Consider the following 20,450-nt stretch of genomic DNA (forward strand, 5'->3'; position numbering starts at 1 on the left):
CGCCGCACTCAGCATCATTCCACCTATATGAGGGCAGTCTCTAAATAATCGAGTCTGGACCAGACAATCCAGCGATTGATATCATGAGCATTGATCCAAGTCAACGAACCTGACCACCCGATCCCGTTAGTCGCCTCTTATGACAAGCATGCGTTGCTAAAGGCTTATTGTAACCCTAATCTTCATGGTTCTCTTGCTCGCAACTGTCAAATCCCGCCACTTAGGCGTCGCAGGTGATTGTGCAGAGGTGCACCATTTAGACGTGCCAGGAACCTATGCTCATGGGTTCAAATCCAGGTTCGCCCCGATTATGTTTCTAGGTTTGTCAGCACCATACCCGTGTTCGTGGGTTTCACCAAAGTGGTAAACGTCTGAGACCTGCATCACCTAGGGCTCCTACATCAAGCTGACTCACCGTGATTTACACGATGTCAAACCAACTCATTCGTTCGCTGTATCAGATGCAGTCCTGAATGCACGTCATCCCCCATGCGGAAATCTGCAGAAATTCTGCCACGGGAAAGTGAAAAAATACAAACACCTTCAATAATGGTTTATTGGGAGAAGCAACTTACATGATGTGTTGACGATGATGGGGTCTACTTGTCTGTCTCTTTAACCTGCTGCAATGAATAGATTGGATTTAATGTTTAATTCAAACATCTCTAATAAACACACTTGTATTGTCATCTTTTTAGATCAAACATAGAATTAAATCTCCCCAACCACCCGTACATGTTTCTTAATACACTAACCCGGGGGATTCCGGTTATGTATATATGTGTTCCCAACACATCGTGCATGTAAGAAGCGACTTAATGAGTTGTGAGGTCAGGCTCGATATGTGTCATCTTAGATGCTCTTGATGTCAATCACTGGATTGTCTAGTCCAGACTCCATTTCCAGAGTGTGAAGTTAAACGACAAAAAACAAAGAACATAATAACAAACTAAAACCACACATACATGCGCATGTATATATCTGAGTGAGTGAGTGAGTGAGTGAGTGAGTGAGTGAGTGAGTGAGTGAGTGCGAAGAGCTTTTGATGCCTCTGTTGACATAAGTTCAGCAAAACCACGCCGGCGGAAACAAAGATGGGTTTTACCCGGGGCTTCGGTGGTATGATTGAATGACTCAACAACTTCGCACGCTCCTACTTTATAAACCTCTAACTATGTCACTATGTTATAAACATAGGTTTGACTTTTCTCGGGTAAACCCGTAAAGGAGTTATTCCCTCGGAATGGCGGGCATTCCAGCTTAAGTATGCCCGGGTAAGCAGGCATTCCAGCTTAAGTATGCCCGGGTAAGCAGGCATTCCAGCTTAAGTATGCCCGGGTAAGCAGGCATTCCAGCTTAAGTATGCCCGGGTAAGCAGGCATTCCAGCTTAAGTTTGCCAGGTAAGCGGGCATTCCAGCTTAAGTATGCCCAGGTAAGCAGGCATTCCAGCTTAAGTATGCACGGGTAAGCGAGCATTCCAGCTTAAGTATGCCCGAGAAGCGGGCATTCAACGAACTTTAACGTTTTGATAAACTTGCCTCTTAATGTAAACAGACCCGTGAATATCCGGGGTAGAGTAGGTCTTCAGCAACCCATGCTTACCGTTAAAGGCGACTATGCTTGTCGTAAAAGGGATCGGGTGGTCAGTCTTGCTGACTTGGTTGGAGCATGTCATCGATCCCAATTGCATGGATCGATGCTCATGATATTAATCACTGGATTGTCTGGTACAGACTCGATTATTTACAGACCGCCATCATATAACTGGAATATTGCTGATTGCGGCGTCAAAAACCAACCAACCAAACATCCTTGATGTGAACACAATTGTGAACTGACATTGTGATTACCCTTAAAAGGTACTTTTACAGGAACAATGTTGATAAACTTAGAAAATATTCGTGTGTTGTCATGCATGTATGAAATGGCCTATAACCTGAGGTAATTACCTAACACCTGCCCCGAGGTGATGACCTCACATCGAGCCGTGCATTCTCCCAGGTGCAAATGTCACCGAGTTCGGGGTGGTCTCAAAATATTGCTGTTATTGTACTTAACTGACATGCGTTTGATGGTATAGCAATTTATGATATGTACTGCATTATATTTGTTTGGAAATATGGTGGACTAGTTAAGAGCTATGAAACGGGATGAGTATTGGAAGGTTGCGGTTTTGTCATCCAGAAGTATTTGTTGTTCTACAGATGGTTTCTTGAGGTAGCATTTATCTCAGCTGATGACGTATATGAATCTGTACTTTTGAATGTTGTGTTATGTCTTGCTACGAACCCGTTACACTTAGTCAAGATGGGCACAACAGGGTTGAGCTCACAATGTCTGACTGGCGTACGTAAGACAGCGTGACCGTGTTGTGCCGTCAGCACATATGTCTCGTACTTTACTGGTTTCTTATTCAGCCGAATTTTCTCCATCAGTTGAACTTTCGTTTCATTTGGTCTGAAGTCGACAATGTCATATATTCCTGTACGGTCGCCTTCAGACAACTCATGGTTTGGGCGACAGTATCTGATTCCCGGACGTTATATTAACTGACAATGACAATAACACTGGCGTTGTTTAAAATGGGCAATAGCTGAAGTTCCAACCAGTCTTTGAGCACATCACCTCCTATATTTTCCTTATGAAAATTACCAGTTTTCTTTTTCGCCTCGAAAACTAACACACATCCATCAATAAGCCCCATATCATGGGTTGCAGCGTGCAAAACAATGACACGATTACCTTTACCTGATGGTACCATTCACCAAGGTAAGTTATCTGGACGCCGTGACTGTGATAGTTATGAATGGTTCGGAGATAATGTGACCTCATAGACAGAATGGAATATTTTTCCCTGAAAAGTGCTCGGTCTTCGTCACGCGCAGTGTATCGAAATCCCATCTCTAGGAGAGCAATAGTTAGTGCAGTCAGGGAAACATTGTATCGTTAATTCCCCCCAAATTCTACTTTAAGTCAGGGTTACCTTCTGCTCATAAAGCTTTACACTATATGCCTAATCCCCCTGTATCAAAGCTGTCTTATATCCTTTTACTTCCCAGTTTTGTTTTTGAGACCACCCCTATACCTGTTTTGCTTTATCATCCCGTAGAATTAGTAGTATGATTTTTTTCTCCAAAGTGTAAAGAACTTGTATACATTTCCCAGTACAGACTTCATATAGTGTACCATGGCTTTGGCTATGCAAGTTTAATGTAACATGCATCTTGGGAGTCATTTTGTCCTTTTAGAAGATGCACATCTAGAATTTTCTCAAAATGATTTTTGTGCGTGGAATAAATGTTTTATGAAGACTACATTATTATCATTATAACGAAGTCACGTGCGCATATTTCTATAGTCCGTTTCAGACTGCCATCATTGGACTTAGAATAAATGTGAACTGGTTTTGTTCGAATTTGTCTCCTGTAAACTTGTCGATAGGATTCCTTGTGACTGAAATACTTCAAACCACAGGTAGGGAGATCGGTAGTCACTCGATACTTCAATAACAACAGTCTGTGAAAAAGTGTATCCTTTTTTAACAGGCAAAAAGCAGTTTTCGAGCATTTCCGACAGTACTTTAGGCTTGGTGATATGGTTAGTTGCGTGCCACCGTTCCCCGACGGCGTGATATGCTGTTCATGATATTGACCACTGGTTGTTTAGTCAGTGCTTAAAGGAGCAGCCAAAACGTTTTTCGAGACCATATTTCTTTTGCAAAATGGGTGAAGCCCATTTCTGTTGTTCTCCAGCCGTGATATTGCTCGAATATTGCTAAAAGCGGCGTAAAACCATACTCACTCATCCTTACAACGAGAGCTTACAAACCACATGGACATCATCCTCACTGGTAGTTTGTTGTTTGTTTGTTTGGTTGATATCACGAGCATCGATCTACGCTTTGAGACATGCATCAATCTACTCAGTGAGCCTGACCACCCGATCCTGGCAGTCGCCTCTTACGACAAGCATAGTGGCCCCTCATGCCGGTGTGGCAGAATTAAATCCCTTTCCTAAAATTTCACCCAAGACTGATTCTGTGACAGGGTGACAGAATCACTCTTGGGTGACCTGATCCTAGGACTGACACACTCCAGAGTGAAATTATCCTCGGATCATATCACCTCCTCTCTCAATCAGAATCAAAACACTCCCTTCAGGATAAGATCAATCCCCCTTAGAAATGTCCGTGGGGGGTATTGCCCATGTGGGGAAATGTCCGTGAGGGGAAATGTCCTTGTGGGGTCGAATCAAAACACTTCAGGATAAGATCAATCTCCCTTAGGACCTTTTCTAACCCGGAATACCCGCGTGGAGACAAGCATAGGTTACTGGGGACCTATTCTAACCCGGAATACCCACATGGAGACAAACATAGGTCACTTGGATCTATTCTAACACGGAATACCCGCGTGGAGACAAGCATAGGTTACTGGGGACCTATTCTAACACGGAAAACCCACATGGAGACAAGCATAGGTTACTGGGGACCTATTCTAACCCGGAATACCCACGCGGAGACAAGCATAGGTCACTTGGATCTATTCTAACACGGAATACCCGCGTGGAGACAAGCATAGGTTACTTGGGACCTATTCTAACCCGGAATATCCACGTGGAGACAAGCAAAGGTTACTTGGGACCTATTCTAACCTGGAATACCCACGTGGAGACAAGCATAGGTTCCTCGGGACCTATTCTAACCCGGAAAACCCACGTGGAGACAAGCATAGGTTCCTGGGGACCTATTCTTAACCTGGAATACCCACGTGGAGACAAACATAGGCTACTGGGGACATATTCTAACCCGGAAAACCCACTTGGAGACCAGCATAGGTTACTTGGGACCTATTCTAACCAGTAATCTACTGGGGACCTATTCTAACCCGGAGTCTACAGGGAGACAAGCATAGGTTACTGGGGACCTATTCTAACCCGGAGTCTACAGGGAGAGTACCTCTGAAGTAGAAGCAATAGCATTCAACACTCACGAATCTCTGATGGGCTCAATCTCCTTGTGAAGTCCTCACTCTACAGCTGTCGTGTCTCGCCATCTGAATGAACTTTCTCATTGACATCGGGCATAAAAACTTTCAAATTAAATCATATTCAAATAATGGAAACATGTGAATAATTTGATCTTAACTGTAATCACCCGAAAACTTCCCCGATCAACGAATCCCAACCCTATTTACTGTTAACTACCAATAGAAAATGTATTAATAATACAGGGCCTTAAACGCAAACATTCTAAACGCATTAGCCCCGAATTCAGCTTGGCGAATGTACTGTATAAATCAAAGACACTGAGCCTGCATAACTGGGTTACACAACGCGTATTATTTATTTAACGACCATCTATTGTTTAAAACAAATTGATCAGACATTTATAAGAATTTACCCCATAGCGACGACAAATTTAAAAGGAAGTATTCCGTTCCTATTTAACAACATCTTGAACGTCACGGAAACGTTGTCTCTATTCAAAATAAAGAAAGAAGGCTTCTTCGACAGCCACATCCCAAGGTGGTCATAAACCATGGTTGACAATGATGTCGTTGTGTCGCCTCGTCGCCAGCACGTCATGACAACAGCGATCTGGGTCCGCGCGTACCCAGGGGAACGACGCCTAAGTAGGGTCATCGATCATCCAGTTTCTCTGTGTGGGACTAATTGTGACAAATATTAGGTATTAATGAGACTCGTCCGTTTGGCCTTAATACGAAATGTGATTGCAACTACCAAACGCTTCAAAGAAATGTTATATTTCAAACTCATTCAATTGCCCTGATCTCGTTGTCCCGACGAGGGCTAGTGTGAGCGTAGCGTGGCAATGCGATAAGTGTATATCTAGTTTTATGAGAGATTTCCTGATGGATCAACGATTAAACTCAGGTAGATCAAATGTGTGATGACCTTTACTGTCAGAACACATTGTCATATAAACGCTAAACGCTAAGGTCAGAAAACATATGAACTCACTTATTTGACTTATAATATACCAGTGAAGATCCGGGTTAGAATTGGTCTTCAGCAACCCATGCTTGTCATAAGAGGCGACTACCGGGATCGGGTGGTCAGGCTCGCTGACTTTGTTGATGCATGTCATCGTATCCCAATTGTGAAGATCGATGCTCATGATATCAATCACTGGATCGTCTGGTCCACAATGCAAAAAGATCTAAAAATCTATAAATACTACGAATGGTGCTCATGCAGTCATCCACTAGTTTGCCTGGCCCAAGTACTATTATTACTTACATGCCACCGTTATATATCTTGAACATCGCTGACTACGGTGTAAAATAACATTCATCTATTGTATGCTGACTGTGGCACACAGACACTTAACGCAAGACTCGCCTGAACTGGATTCGCTGTTAATGCTCTAGTTCACCGAAACAATCACACAAATAAACTAAGCGTCGTGGTGAAATATTTATTAGGGAGTTTTCTTTCCGCATTGCGCAAGTCAACGGACCCCATATTATATGACTAACAGTAGACGTCAGTGTACATCGTGCTATATGACTAACAGTAAGAGGTGAGATGAGGTGATGTTGGATTCAACGTCGCGTCCAAGATTATAGCGCATATATAGCGACGTGCATGCACGTGTGTGTGTGTGTGTGTGTGTGTGTGTGTGTGTGTGTGTGTGCTTCTACTAGTCCGGGCTGATGCCGATTGATAGTGCTAGCTCACTGAGATACCATGCCGCAGTTTAACATGGATACCCCACTCAGGCTCGGGTAGAGCAGGCAGACAGGGAAACAACAAGCACCATCTTTTAACGTCTTTTGGTATGACGCGGTCGGGGATCGAACCACCAGGGCAGACCCTGAATGCCAAATACCATAACCTCTCCGGGCTGACGCTCTTCCACTAGACCACGGAGGCGGTCAACAGTAAGAGAAGTCATACACAACGTAACACGGATAAGAAAGTATTGGAGTGTAATTCATGGCCAATTCATACTACATAACTAACATTAGGAGAAGGCGCCTTCCACCGAAGGACTTTTAGTTGACATGAATTACACTGTGACACTTTCCTATCCGTATGACATTGTGTGAACATAAATTACACTCTAATACTTTCTTATCCGTATGACATTGTGTGAACATAAATTACACTCTAATACTTTCTTATCCGTATGACATTGTGTGGACATAAATTACACTCTAATACTTTCTTATCCGTATGACATTGTGTGAACATAAATTACACTCTCACACTTTCTTATCCGTAGGACTTTGTGTGGACATAAATCTATCTGTAAAACTTTTAATATTTTGCATCCTTAAGCTGTTGATATTGTTTGCAAAATCCATTGTGCCTAACGACACATATGATATATATACATATTTACTAAAAACAATCAACATTTTCGAAAAATATTAATTTTCCTCTTAAATTCCTGTTAAATTGATGGCGTGAATGTCACCAACTCACTCATCCAGCCGCTTCATCAGTCATCAAGGGAAGTCGTTTTCTTCACCGATTAATTCATAGCGTCAGAGGCAACATCGAACGCAAATCCGGTCACTTTTTGAGCTGAAGTATATGAATGTAAGAGAGATCGATTTCATTCATACTAGATAATTTCCTTCTTTCATTTCTCTCTACTAAATCATTAATCCAAACAAACGTGTCACAAAAATAGACTGTAAATACTAATACTGGATATTTTAACGCATATTCACTAAGGGCTTCAATGATTTTTTTTTACTAAGTAGATTACAAAACATAGTCGGATTTCTATCAGTTTCTATTCGTTCTGAGCTCCCACAACGTGCTGTTAATTCATGCACATTATGTATGACGAGATTAAAACGTCACGGATAATTCAGACGATCCTTTCATAAACCATTAATTAGATATGATACGTCCCCGTTGGACCCTTCGGCCATAGACGGAAGTGACAGCTCCGCAGTCGGGTAGTGTCGTGTGCAAAACTCTTCGCATTTCATCTCCGATATTTTAGCCGCTTAACTTTGGCGAATTTGACATAATGTGAAAAAACTAGTTGAGGATAAACTATTGACATTTGAGAAACGCTTTCAATCGCCAAGGCGCTTATGTCGGTAATACTAAACCGCCAAGTTCTTGAATTATGTTGGCCCCGTCATACCGACAGGAATCGGCTGCGTATAACCCAATGGATATATTTAGCGCCAATGATATTAATACACACACGCGATTTGATCTAATTAACGCTTTATTAAAGAATGGTGCTATCGATGCATTAGGACAACATTGGAAGCAAATATTTCCAAAGCCTAAACATGAACTGATTCAATTACGACAACTATAAAGGCTGAGATAGATCATTTTAGTTAAAGTTAGATCATTTATTTTATATATGACTCTTGTCTAAGTGTATCTATAAGTTCGTTACCCAGGGTTTGGGAAACATAACCTGGGCAGTCAATGCATAGATATTTAAAAATACTTCATTTCAAATTCATATCCGAATGCGACCCGTGATGATCCGGGGTAGAATAGGTCTTCAGCAACCCATGCTTGCCGTAAAAGGCGACTATGCTTGTCGTAAAAGAAGACTAACGGGAACGGGTGGTCGGGCTCGCTGACTTGGTTGATGCATGTCATCGATCCCAATTGCGTGGATCGATGCTCATGATATTAATCTGGATTGTCTGGTCCAGACTTGATTATTTACAGACCGCCGTCATATACCTGGAATATTGCTGAGTGCGGCGTTGAACAACAAACAAACAAAATCATATCCGAATGTAATTAGTCACATTCTTAATTATTGGAAACGAATGTCCAAATAAGCTTTTTTCTCGCTCGCTTTACGAAAATGCAAACTAGCATAACCTTCAAGTCATGCTCAAGAAATTCAACGTCTTTTCTTAGCCCTGGAAGTCACCATTTGCCATATTTCCTTGTCAAGTAGACAGAGTGACCCTCGGATGGCCTGATGACCCTGTTAATGGCACGTTAGGCGCACCATGCATGAACGAACCCGTGTTGCATTATGTCTTTTCGGGCCTGTAAGTTCTTGACAAGTTGCACTTGTAAACTGAACGAATTTATTTAACTAGAAACACGGATCTGGTGTACGTTCGGCTGTAGCACTGTGAGTAAACGCACCATGGCTTGTGAGCTGAGGGGGTTCAACGTCGCGTTCTCGATTATAGCGCTTTATTGTATTTCCAGTGACCAGCGCTGTTAATCATTCCAGAAGAAACTAACATTTCGTTTGTTTGTTTGTTGTTTAACGACGAACTCAGAAATATTCCCGATATATGACGGTGGTCTGCAAATAAGCGAGTCTGGACCAGTGATTGACACCATGAGCATCGATCCACGCAATTGGGATACGATGACATGTATCAACCAAGTCAGCGAGCCTGACCACCCAATCCTGTAAGTCACCTCTTACGACAAACATAGTCGTCTTTTACGGCAAGCGTGGGATGCTGAAGTCCTAATTTTAACAAATTCCTCGAATTTCGCCAACATTTGTGGGATTCGAACCCCTGTGTGAGAATGTTCAGAAGGCTGTGACGTTTAGAACTATTAACACCTTGTCCTCCAAGTCACTAGACATGTCTATTCATGTTAAAACGTGGATGAGACTCCAGCGGATAATTTTGTCGGTTAAAGACATGCTTACCCTTTTCGCGAACACCTGGTGTCATCACTGATTTTTAGTGGTCCATTCATATAATTTCCACAGCTATTTGCCCCTTACGTCAAGAAGAAGGCTGCTTATTCTCTTGCATTGGCAATTTTGTATTTACAGCACTAGCCGACAGAGATATCATTCCACAGTTCAACTTGGATACCACACTCAGACAGAGTATACTAACCCCGAGCAGACAAGTACTTCTTTTATCCCCTGAATGTCGAGCGCCAGGCAGGGTAACAACAAGCAACTCTCTTAACGTGTTTTGGTATGGCGTGGCCAGTGGATCGAACCACGGACCATCTGCGCCCTGGACAGACGCTCTACCCACTAGACTACTCGTGGAATGGCAGCGGCTACTTACATCATCCACATCGATGTGTTGTGTATGATGAAATATCCCCGTGTTATGGGTTTTCGGACGCCAAAGAAACATTCGTAGTTTTCTCGCTTTATCACGTGGACATCTGTAAAACATATCAACACTTATAAAAGACACCTTTATCTTTTAACAAGCCATAATCCGAGTATTTACAATGTCTCAGTGACGCAACATCCCTCGTTCTAGCCATAAACAAAGCCGTCCGAAAACGCATGATGTCCACAAAGATATTATCCGACGATACTGTATTTGTCAGATGTAAGAACTCTTTTTTTTAGAAAATTAACTGTTCTTGTGAAATGACATATTTACCTAATCTTATGACCTAATAAAGTTAACACTTTAACTCGCTCATGGAAATAGCAACTTTATAAGATCACGTAATGAGATAAACATTATTTAACAAGATTAGACAAATATCCAGTAAATATGAATGCATTCAGTATCAGGGGAGGGGCCCAACAGGGTACTCTTGTAACATGCTACGCTGCTAACAATCAAATAACCATCGAGGATAAATCACCTGATAAATATATGATTGGTTGGTTGGTTGGTTGGTTGTTTAACGCCACACTCAGCAATATTCCATATATATGACGGCGGTCTGTAAATAATCAACTCTGGACCAGACAATCCAGTGATTAATATCAGCGAGCCTGACCACCCGATCCCGTTAGTCGCCTTTTACGACAAGCATAGTCACCTTTTATGGCAAGCATGGGTTGCTGAAGACCTAATCTACCCCGGAATCTTCACGTTTCGATAAATATATCAGGGGTCCAATATCCCGCTAGAACACCGTCTACCAGTAGTAAAGGACCTCGTCTATACTTTTCCTGGAGAAGTCGCCCAGTTCATATCAGCCTGGTTCCCTGGGTATGCTGCGCTGCCGCTACATCCAGGAACCAGGCTGTGTTCATATTTAGCCTGTGAGCACTATTCCCGTACGCGTCCATTCAGCAGAAGTGGTCAACATTTGAGACATGTGTCCATTCGGGCTCTCCTCCCACATTAGACTGACATGACGCGATATTACTGAAAAACTGTTAATGCCCTTTATTTACTCACGTCTTTGGTCACACGATGTGGGCAGATAATTGAAGGACCCTATCTTTATTGCAAAGTCAACTACATCGTTATAGCCCTTTGTAGCTTCGTGTGGTACTTGATTCACTTATAATGACAAATCAGGACGAAAGAGAGCTTCTATTAATCACCCAGTATCTATGATTAAGCGGGTGTTAGCGTTGAATACACCCGCTGTGGGTGATCTAGGATACACTCTTCTCAACAAAGATTACAGTTTGTTTTGAAAAGACAGTTCTTGATCCTTCACAGCAGCGATGACAAATTAATTTTCCTTTGAAAGGAATACCCACATTGTTTAAATACTATCAATAAGGTCCAGCTCGTGAAGAAATCATTTTGGACGACCCCGACTGAAACATAAACTTCCGCACCAAACGTCACCACGCGATAGTCAAGACAATAATTGATCAGTCTTTGTTTTCTGAAGTCTTAAGTTGGTAATTTCTGATCTTTGGCCGTGCATTGTCCCTTAGCTCCAAAGGTTGAACGGTACCAAACCGGTTAGTTATTACCCCGATACCACGGACAGTGAATCACGCGCGAAAACAATGACAGAAACGACCATAATACGTCCGCAGTCATGCGCAAACATGAATATGAGGGCATCTGAGTTTCCGGTGCAGACGCTATCCTGGTGTGTTGCGATAAGTGGTCATGTCTCGCGGACAGTTCACCCTCAGCTCGGCCCTCGCCATCAAACTTAATCGCCTATCTTTCTTTTTCACTAGGCTATGAGTAAGTCAAAATTATTCATGCCTTGGCATAAAAAACATGGCGGGAAGCCACCAGTGTCTGGCCCGTCTGACGTTGTTTTGATTTATCGCTCGTGGCTCGTGGCGCGTGCATTTATTTACAGGTAATTAATCATATCTCTCGTGCCCAGCCACTCTATGACAAGGTTGTCACATTTTCATAGCGGTATGTTCAACTCCGGTGACATTATGAAAACGTGTTCGCGCCATGTTTAGAATAAACGTGTCACCACGAAACCTGATTAGTACTCGCGCAGCGCAATCCCTGCCACCGAATATGACGGACAACTTGGACGGGATTGAGAAAATATTTAGTTATCCGTCGTCACGTGACATTGCTGTCTTGGCTTTGAGGGGGGTCTCCCCGCACACGACCTGCACGTGCATTTCACTATCTATTAGGCGTAAGATTATAATAGGATTCCCCAAGGCTGAGGCTTATAAATACCAGTTCCGGATAATTTCAACTAATTGACCTTGTGGCAAACGAAAGGAAAATTAAATCTAAGGATTTGTTTGTAATTAAATACAAATGGAAAATGTGTGATAATGAGATGAATGAATTATGGTCAACTAGTAATCACAGAGATTTGACCGATGACCACTTGAATGGTCAATCAACATTTCGTCATAATGCCACTGGTCAGTGACACGGGTAATGGCGACCTTGACGAAACAATTAAGGCAGCATTCTGTCACATTACTATCAACAAGGCACTTAGATTTGATTATTTGATTCCCAATACATTTACTTTACTAACGAAACAAAACTGAGATTGTTTTTGTTTTTACGCAATACTTCAAAATAGTAAGACGAGACTGAAACTTTCAAACTTACTGGTTCTCCAAGATATATCTTACTTATTCATCTTTCGTAAATGTTGAAATTTATCAGAGTGCAATATGCGAGAGGGTAAGGATGATAGTACTTTTATCAAGAAAGCATCCGTTTCGGCACAAAACGCTAGCATCCTGGTTGATACAGAGGACCCAGCATCAGTACCAAAACGCCTCATTGAAAGAACAAAAAGTTAAAATCCTTGAATCAGCTGTCTTCATCTGACTACAGCTTCTAAATGCCTCATATAACATAATTACAAGTATTGTCAGAAGAAATTGGATATTATTTCCACGCAAACCGCTATACTCCTATTTATCAAAGACAAAGTGAAGCGTGTATGTCTTCGTATCCCAACTGCGTTGATTGTGATGTTAATCACCGAATTGTCTGGTCCAAACTCATCATTTACAGAGCGCTGTCATACAGTTGGAATATTGCTGAGTACGTCGTTAAACAACAAAGATAGACATGGCAGTGGGCGCAAACAAGGCGACTGATATGGACGCACCCACCTAAACCTTTCTGTATCATATTATTCACAGTGATTTTAAATAATAAATTAATATATCACATAGGATGCCCCCTTATCAATTGCATAAAAATCACGATTCATTGTTCAAAGAGCAAAGTTCGCTGGATTGCACTTACATATTATTCTTCCATGTATCTATATAATAAAACAATGACATACACACACCATACTTAATAATTCATTTAAATCCCGTGTTTAACTTTTAAAATACCCATAATATTTCAACTAGATATATATCTGTCAGGATATGTATGTATGTATTAATCGAGCCTAAATTCATAGTTTAAGCTTAATTGATGTTGTAACGGCCAAGAGCAAGCACAAAACATCTATCCCGTAGCCTCGTGCCTTCGTCGCCCGAGACCCTGCCTTGTTCATTGCACCAGAGTGACAGGTTCACGCGCAGGAGTCGGACCGCCTCTCCGATCGATTTCATCTCTCACTCACGTTCTTTGTCAATATCACACGCCAGGCTAGAGTAACCTCCCTTTACCTTATGGCCGTGCACATATCGCTGTTGACTATCTGCACAGCAAACGTCTGTCCCCGAAAATAATTTACCGAATTGTTTTGATCAAATGCGAATTTGAAATTACATTGTTATGTGTGTTTTTATATACAGATGAGATACATAACTGAAATTAGTAACCATTTCAGATGAATTCACCGGGAGTATAAAGCAATTAACATACATGTGTGAATTTCACGGCATATTTATTTGAACATGTTTTCCCCCTGACCTTATAAAAACATTGACTATACTATGACAATGTCACCCTAATGGGACATAATGAAATTAATATTCTTAACAGGAACAGTAATTTTTAATATCTAAATTGAAATGGTCCTATCCGCTCATATGCAGAGACAAACAAAAATAGAGCGTTAAATACGAATATTAAAATAATTATTCTTTTTTCAGAGAGTCCAGTACCGCATGCTGCAAACCATTCATTCGTGATGCAACTCTACCGCCTTTCACAGAAAGGTTTACTTATTATCTAAATGGAAATCATGTGCAAATAAACACGTCATAGTTGGAAATGTGACAGCTGATAGAATTTTCGGACAGTAATCTAAAGAACACAAACCTTACCAATCCAACTATAGTAATGAAACAAACAACTGTTTTCAAAATAATTATTTGTGTTTCAACAAAATATAATAGTCGAGCCTCCAGCGCCATCTAGGTGGCTGAATGTGGCTGCATCAGGATCATTCCCCACACATATCTGTAAGCCCTGCGTGTTCGGAGTGATGTATACTTGTGGACTGTCTAACGAAAGTCGTTCCAACATAAAAGGAACTTGAACTAAATATATAAATGTTTCTATATCAGCAGTATATTATAGAAATCCCCAAGCCAATGAAAGTGTTGTACACGAAGTCCAGACATGCCTATAACAACTGTAACAAGAAATAATTTTTACTTAGGAATTTGTGTTTAGGAATTTATCTATTGTCTACTATAATACTTAAAATAAAAGAATAAAAAATAAACGCATACATATTCTTAACACTAACAGTTGGTACTGGAGTTTGTTTGTTGTTTAACGCCGCACTCCAGCTATATGACGACGGTCTGCAAATAAACCACAATCAAGGGTTCCTGGCGTGCCCAGGGGACGCAACTCTAGATCTGCACAGCGAATCGCGGCGCCTTAGACGACTGGGCCACCCATGCCCCCGGTTTGTAAATAAACTGGATTAGGCAATCCAGTCGATGATTGCAGGAACACCGTCTTTGTTTGTTTGTTGTTTAACGCCGAACTCAGCAATATTCCTCATATATGACGGCGGTCTGTAAATAATCGAGTCTGGACCAGACAATCCAGTGATTGATATTATGAGCATTAATCCTCGCAATTGGGATCGATGACATGCATCAACCAAGTCAGCGAGCCTGACCTCCCGATCCCGTTAGTCGCTTCTAACGACAAGCATAGTCGTCTTTTAGGGCAAGCATGGGTTGCTGAAGACCTATTCCACCCCGGATCTTCACGGGTCTGGTATTGGAGTAGCAACGCGATGGAGGTGCGCAAGCGAATGTCATCCCAAAACTTGTCGGTACACCTAATTGCCTCTTGTTCCAACGCGTTATTGACACTTGTCAACATGTACACATAGTGTGGATATCTCATTCTCACGTAACTTACCTAAAGGTGACCGGAACAGATAGACTCCACTTGAACGGACCCCGCTAGTCCGGAAACCTCATCATCCGGGCCATTACTGTTGGAGACGTCACAAAAAAACAAACAAGCGACGTTACTGACTGATTGATGACATCGTGAACGGTGGCGCCGGATTGAGGGGGTGTAGTGAGATGATGTAGAAGAAGATGCCGTGATGGGGACAGCAAGGAGGTGACAAGAATACACTGAAACAATAGTATAGCATCATCCACTTTTAACTCACGGAGATATTTGTACGGAGAAGTTTATAAGTTTGTTTGTTTTTGTTTAACGCTGAACTCAGCAATATTCCAGCTATATGACGGCGGTCTGTATATAATCGAGATGGACCAGACAATCAAGTGATTGACATCATGAGCATCGATGACATGCATCAACCAAGTCAGCGAGCCTGACCACCCGATCCCGTTAGTCGCCTCTTACGACAAGCATGGGTTGTTTGTTTATAAGTACTGGACATAAGTGGAATAAATGTGTCGATGTTTACAGTGATATGATGGAAGATGTTTTATCTGATGATGTCCACTTGACGATATTCTAACATGAATTGTAATTAGATCACCGATTGCATTACGCGAAGATATTCTGTGTTTCTTTGGAACTTTATACCATCTTCCAGTGGTCGGGATACGGGGTCCGGGAGATTGTGTTAAACTGCGGCATTTAACCTCAGTGGGCTAGCGCTCGAAAACCGACATAAGACACACACATGCAAGCACATACACACTACACACATACACATGCACACACACATACATACAAATGCACGCACATATACATACTCTCACACATCCATCCACGCACACACTCACATATATACACGCGAAAACATGCACACACACATACAATGAACGCACACACACATCACACAAACGCATACACACACACCTCGCACCTTCAGTAAGGAGTTTGTAGACACGGTGACTGCGATATTAACTGTGGTAGACAAAGATACGTAAACCATTATTCGGAAATTAATTTACTAAATCGTTCCAAATAACATAGATTTTTTTTGTATCCGGAATTAAAGTTCTAACAAAATACTCGTGTGTTGACATGTTCACACAGAACCCGGAATTGACGATGTAATAACATGTTTAGTAACTTCCGACTCGTGAAGATGCGGGGTAGAATAGGTCTTCAGCAGCCCATGCTTGCCATAAAAGGCAACTATGCTTGTCGTAAGAGGCGACTAACAGGATGGGATTGTCAGGCTCACTGACTTGGTTGATGCATGTCATTGTATCCCAATTGCGTAGGACGATGCTCATGATATCAATCTCTGGATTGTCTGGTTCAGACTCGATTATTTACAGACCGCCGTCATATATCTGGAATATTGCTGAGTGCGGCGTTAAACAACAAACAATCAGTAGCTGTTTCCATGGTAACAGTTTTTTCTGTTCCCTTTTGATTGCTTCCTCTGCCTCTGTAGTCATACATTATGAACCCACTTCACAAAACAATCTTGGGTGTACCGCTATCGCAAATCCATGTTTGAGTATAGAAGAAGCGAAAGTCGTTGTGTGAAACGGACCCGATTTGCGCCCTTCTCGAACAACATGCAATGTTCTTTAACCAAATTTTCATAAAGTATTTGTCAGGTGGATATATATGGTGCATATAATATTGATTTGAATAACTGAATGACACAACAGAGTTAGTATTAAACTGAAAAGGGAGCATGTTATTGGTTCAACGGTATCCTACGAGCCAGCTTGATGTATGTGCGGTACGTATATACGTGTAACATCGACCATGGATGGGGTCGCTTGTGATCCATGCTCACTACCTAATAACGACATAACAAAACGCACCGTGGGGCAGACACAGGCGAACACGTGCCCGAACCAGTCTGAGCGTCTATCTGCATCCCTCCTCTGAATCCAACAGTAAAACCGTTATATATTAATGTTGACACCGCTCTTTTCGACAAGTGAAAAGAGTGAAGCTAATTCAGTTGTTTCATGGCTTGACACGACCATAACAAGCGTGACCGCCGCTCCAAAGAAGACCGCATGCAGGAGAGGATTGAAACATTGGCGTAATTCTTTAAAAAATGACGTTTTCCACCTCAGCTTAAATAGAGAGTAAATGATAACAATTTTCTTAGACAGGAGATAATTATTGAGGTTACCGAACAGTCTCGCCTTTTTTGTTGCCAATTCTAATCAGACCTCGGGAAGGCATTTGCACATAAATATTTTTTAACGAATGTGAAATTTGCGTTTAATTTTTTTTTTTTTACCTTTTTAGATTTTATCAGACGCAACTCAATATTATTTATTTTCAACTTCAATATATCTCTCTCTTCGTTTTGAACTCTTTACATTACCTTTATTAATTTAATTGATAATCCGTCGCAAGACAACGCTTGATGGAAATATCAGCCAGAAGCCATTGAAATGATATCTTTTACAAATTATAAAACAGAATAACTGAAGGGGATTAATAACATCATATACCTCGCATAGGTGAATCGTGTCATCTCGCCCGACAAAAAACATCACGAACAAAATTAGTTCTATATGACAAATACCGAAGCTCAACTTGGATCCTAACAGAGTGTCTCATTATATCCGAGGCTCCATAGGTGCAACATAAGCGAAGCAGCGCCCGAGGACTTTCCGAATGTCTTTGAGCGTGTTCGCTGAGGCGTCCGATCGGCCCCTATTTCCCTGTCGATGTGATATGAAAGGAACCTGGTCGACGCGCAGGTAAATTAAAGGGCAGCGTCTCCTTTGATGTGCTTGGGCAGGGGTTACATGTAGTAATTAGGGGGTAGTTTGGCAGAATCCGAGTTTAAGCTTCATTCCTGTGAATTATCGTTTAGATGATCACATTGCGCGTTTAGACAGTCTCCGGACCACGGTTTCTGCCTCTGATTGGGTAAATTAAGACATCCAGGGAATGCAGAGTTATCTTCCCAGAAATTTGGGAACCAATGCGCATTCGCAGAACAATCCAGGAGACGATAGGAGATTCACCCACGGTTCTTGAAATGTCGCCCGCTCAATGTGTCCAACCTCACAGAATGCATGGAGGAGATACATGTGAGCTATGACGTTTTTCAATCTCAGAATGACCTCCACTGAAAGGTGTTAATCATTCCAGAGGAAACTAACATTTCGTTAATTTCGCTCACATTTTGTGGGATTCGAACCCCTGTGTGAGAATGTTCAGCAAGGCTGTGACGTTTAGAACTATTAACACTTTGTCCTCCAAGTCACTAGACATGTTTATGTTAAAACGTGGAGACTCCAGCGGGATAGAGGTCTAGACGTTGTAGTACGCGACGTGTCTGAGACGGAGGCAACGTCCCCGTTTAATGAGGGTGATCAAGCGGCTATATTGTTCTCAGCATAACTTTTGAGTCGACTGCTGGCTCACTTGATTCACACTTTCTGGGGCGGCAAGTTCTTCCCAGCCTAGTCTTGGTGTCCTTGAGTATAATTCGTGCGACAATACCCTGTGTCTGCTTGTACTACTCTGGACTGATGCCGATTTTATAGCGCTAGCCCACTGGGATACCATGCCGCAGTTTAACATGGATACCCTACTCAGGCACAGTATACTGACTCTGAGCCGACCAGTCCTTGTTTTAGCCCCTTGATGCCGAGCAGCAGGCAGGATAACAAAAAGTACCAACTTTCAACGTCTTATGGTACAATGCGGTTGGGGATCGAACCATTGGCCTTTGCTCGCAGGGTTGACACTCCTTCCTGTAGGCTACGGAGGAGGTCACATGTTGAGAAAACACGGCCTTGACATGAAACCACAAAACGAGTGTTTCTCTAAATAATTGTTGGCACTTCACTTGTAACAGTACCAATTGACCATTTAGGGAGCTTCCATTTGGTTTGCGCGCGCGCATGTGTGTGTGTGTGTGTGTGTGTGTGTGTGTGTGTGTGTGTGTGTGTGTGTGTGTGTGTGTGTGTGTGTGTGTGTGTGTGTGTGTGTGTGTGTGTATTTTCAAACATTCTATTTATTTACACTATTAACACAAATGTTTGGCGTTTAAGCATTTCCCACAAACCAAACTATTCATTTTGTTACTACTGCCAATAAATTATTCATTTTGGGCATATTTCTGAACAAACTATTCATATAGCCCCTCCCCCATAACAGAAATCAAAAGGATGCTCCCGCATGAAAAGATTAACCCTGAAGTTAAGCTAAAACAGAAATGTAGAACAGTCGATAACTGGTAACACTGGGACAGAATCAATGTATTACTGACGGCATGGCTATATCTACTGTGCAATGACATTATACATCGAATAATTACAAATACATATTTCATGTATGGCACACTCATTCTTCGCCATGACATTGGTTGATGCACCTAACCGTTACATCTAAATCGAGTTTCACCTCTTTTAGGTGTCGTTCCATAAGGAACGTATTTTCATGAAACAAAATCAAATATATTTCTCACGGCAAGCTGAGATATTACACTCAACTATTGATAGGGTTATTTCACATTATTTCACCCTGGACAAAGCAGACAACAGACATCCGTCGCTTGTTTATTCTAACTTGATATTCAGCTGGAAATGTTTTATTTCAACACACTATAAAATACTATTCGTATGACAACATCTCAAATGAATCGGTCTCCTTTCTGTAAGCCGAAGGCAACTCGTACCCAAACATTTGAAATACGAAAATACTAGACAAATGCACATGATTTGCGTTTCTGAGTAAAATCTTAGGCAATTAATTGTTATTTTTTGTTTAAATGTCACTAAATAATTCAATTTCATTTACCCACCTCCGGATCCGCGTATGGTACTCATATTGATGAATGATATGTGAGCGTGTATATGTGCGTTGGTGAAAGATTCTCTCTTAACATTTGCGGTTTGTGGTATAGTTTGTATCTAAAAAGATAACAAAGTATTTGTCATAATTGTTCACAAATTGAAATATAGGAAAATCGTAAATATCTATGTAAACCTTTTAAGAGCAAAGGCTGATGTGACACCCGTGTGACAGGTTTG

The sequence above is a fragment of the Haliotis cracherodii genome, unplaced genomic scaffold, assembly GCF_022045235.1.
Source record: "Haliotis cracherodii isolate W230 unplaced genomic scaffold, xgHalCrac1.p SCAF_15, whole genome shotgun sequence".
Lineage (NCBI taxonomy): Eukaryota > Metazoa > Mollusca > Gastropoda > Lepetellida > Haliotidae > Haliotis > Haliotis cracherodii.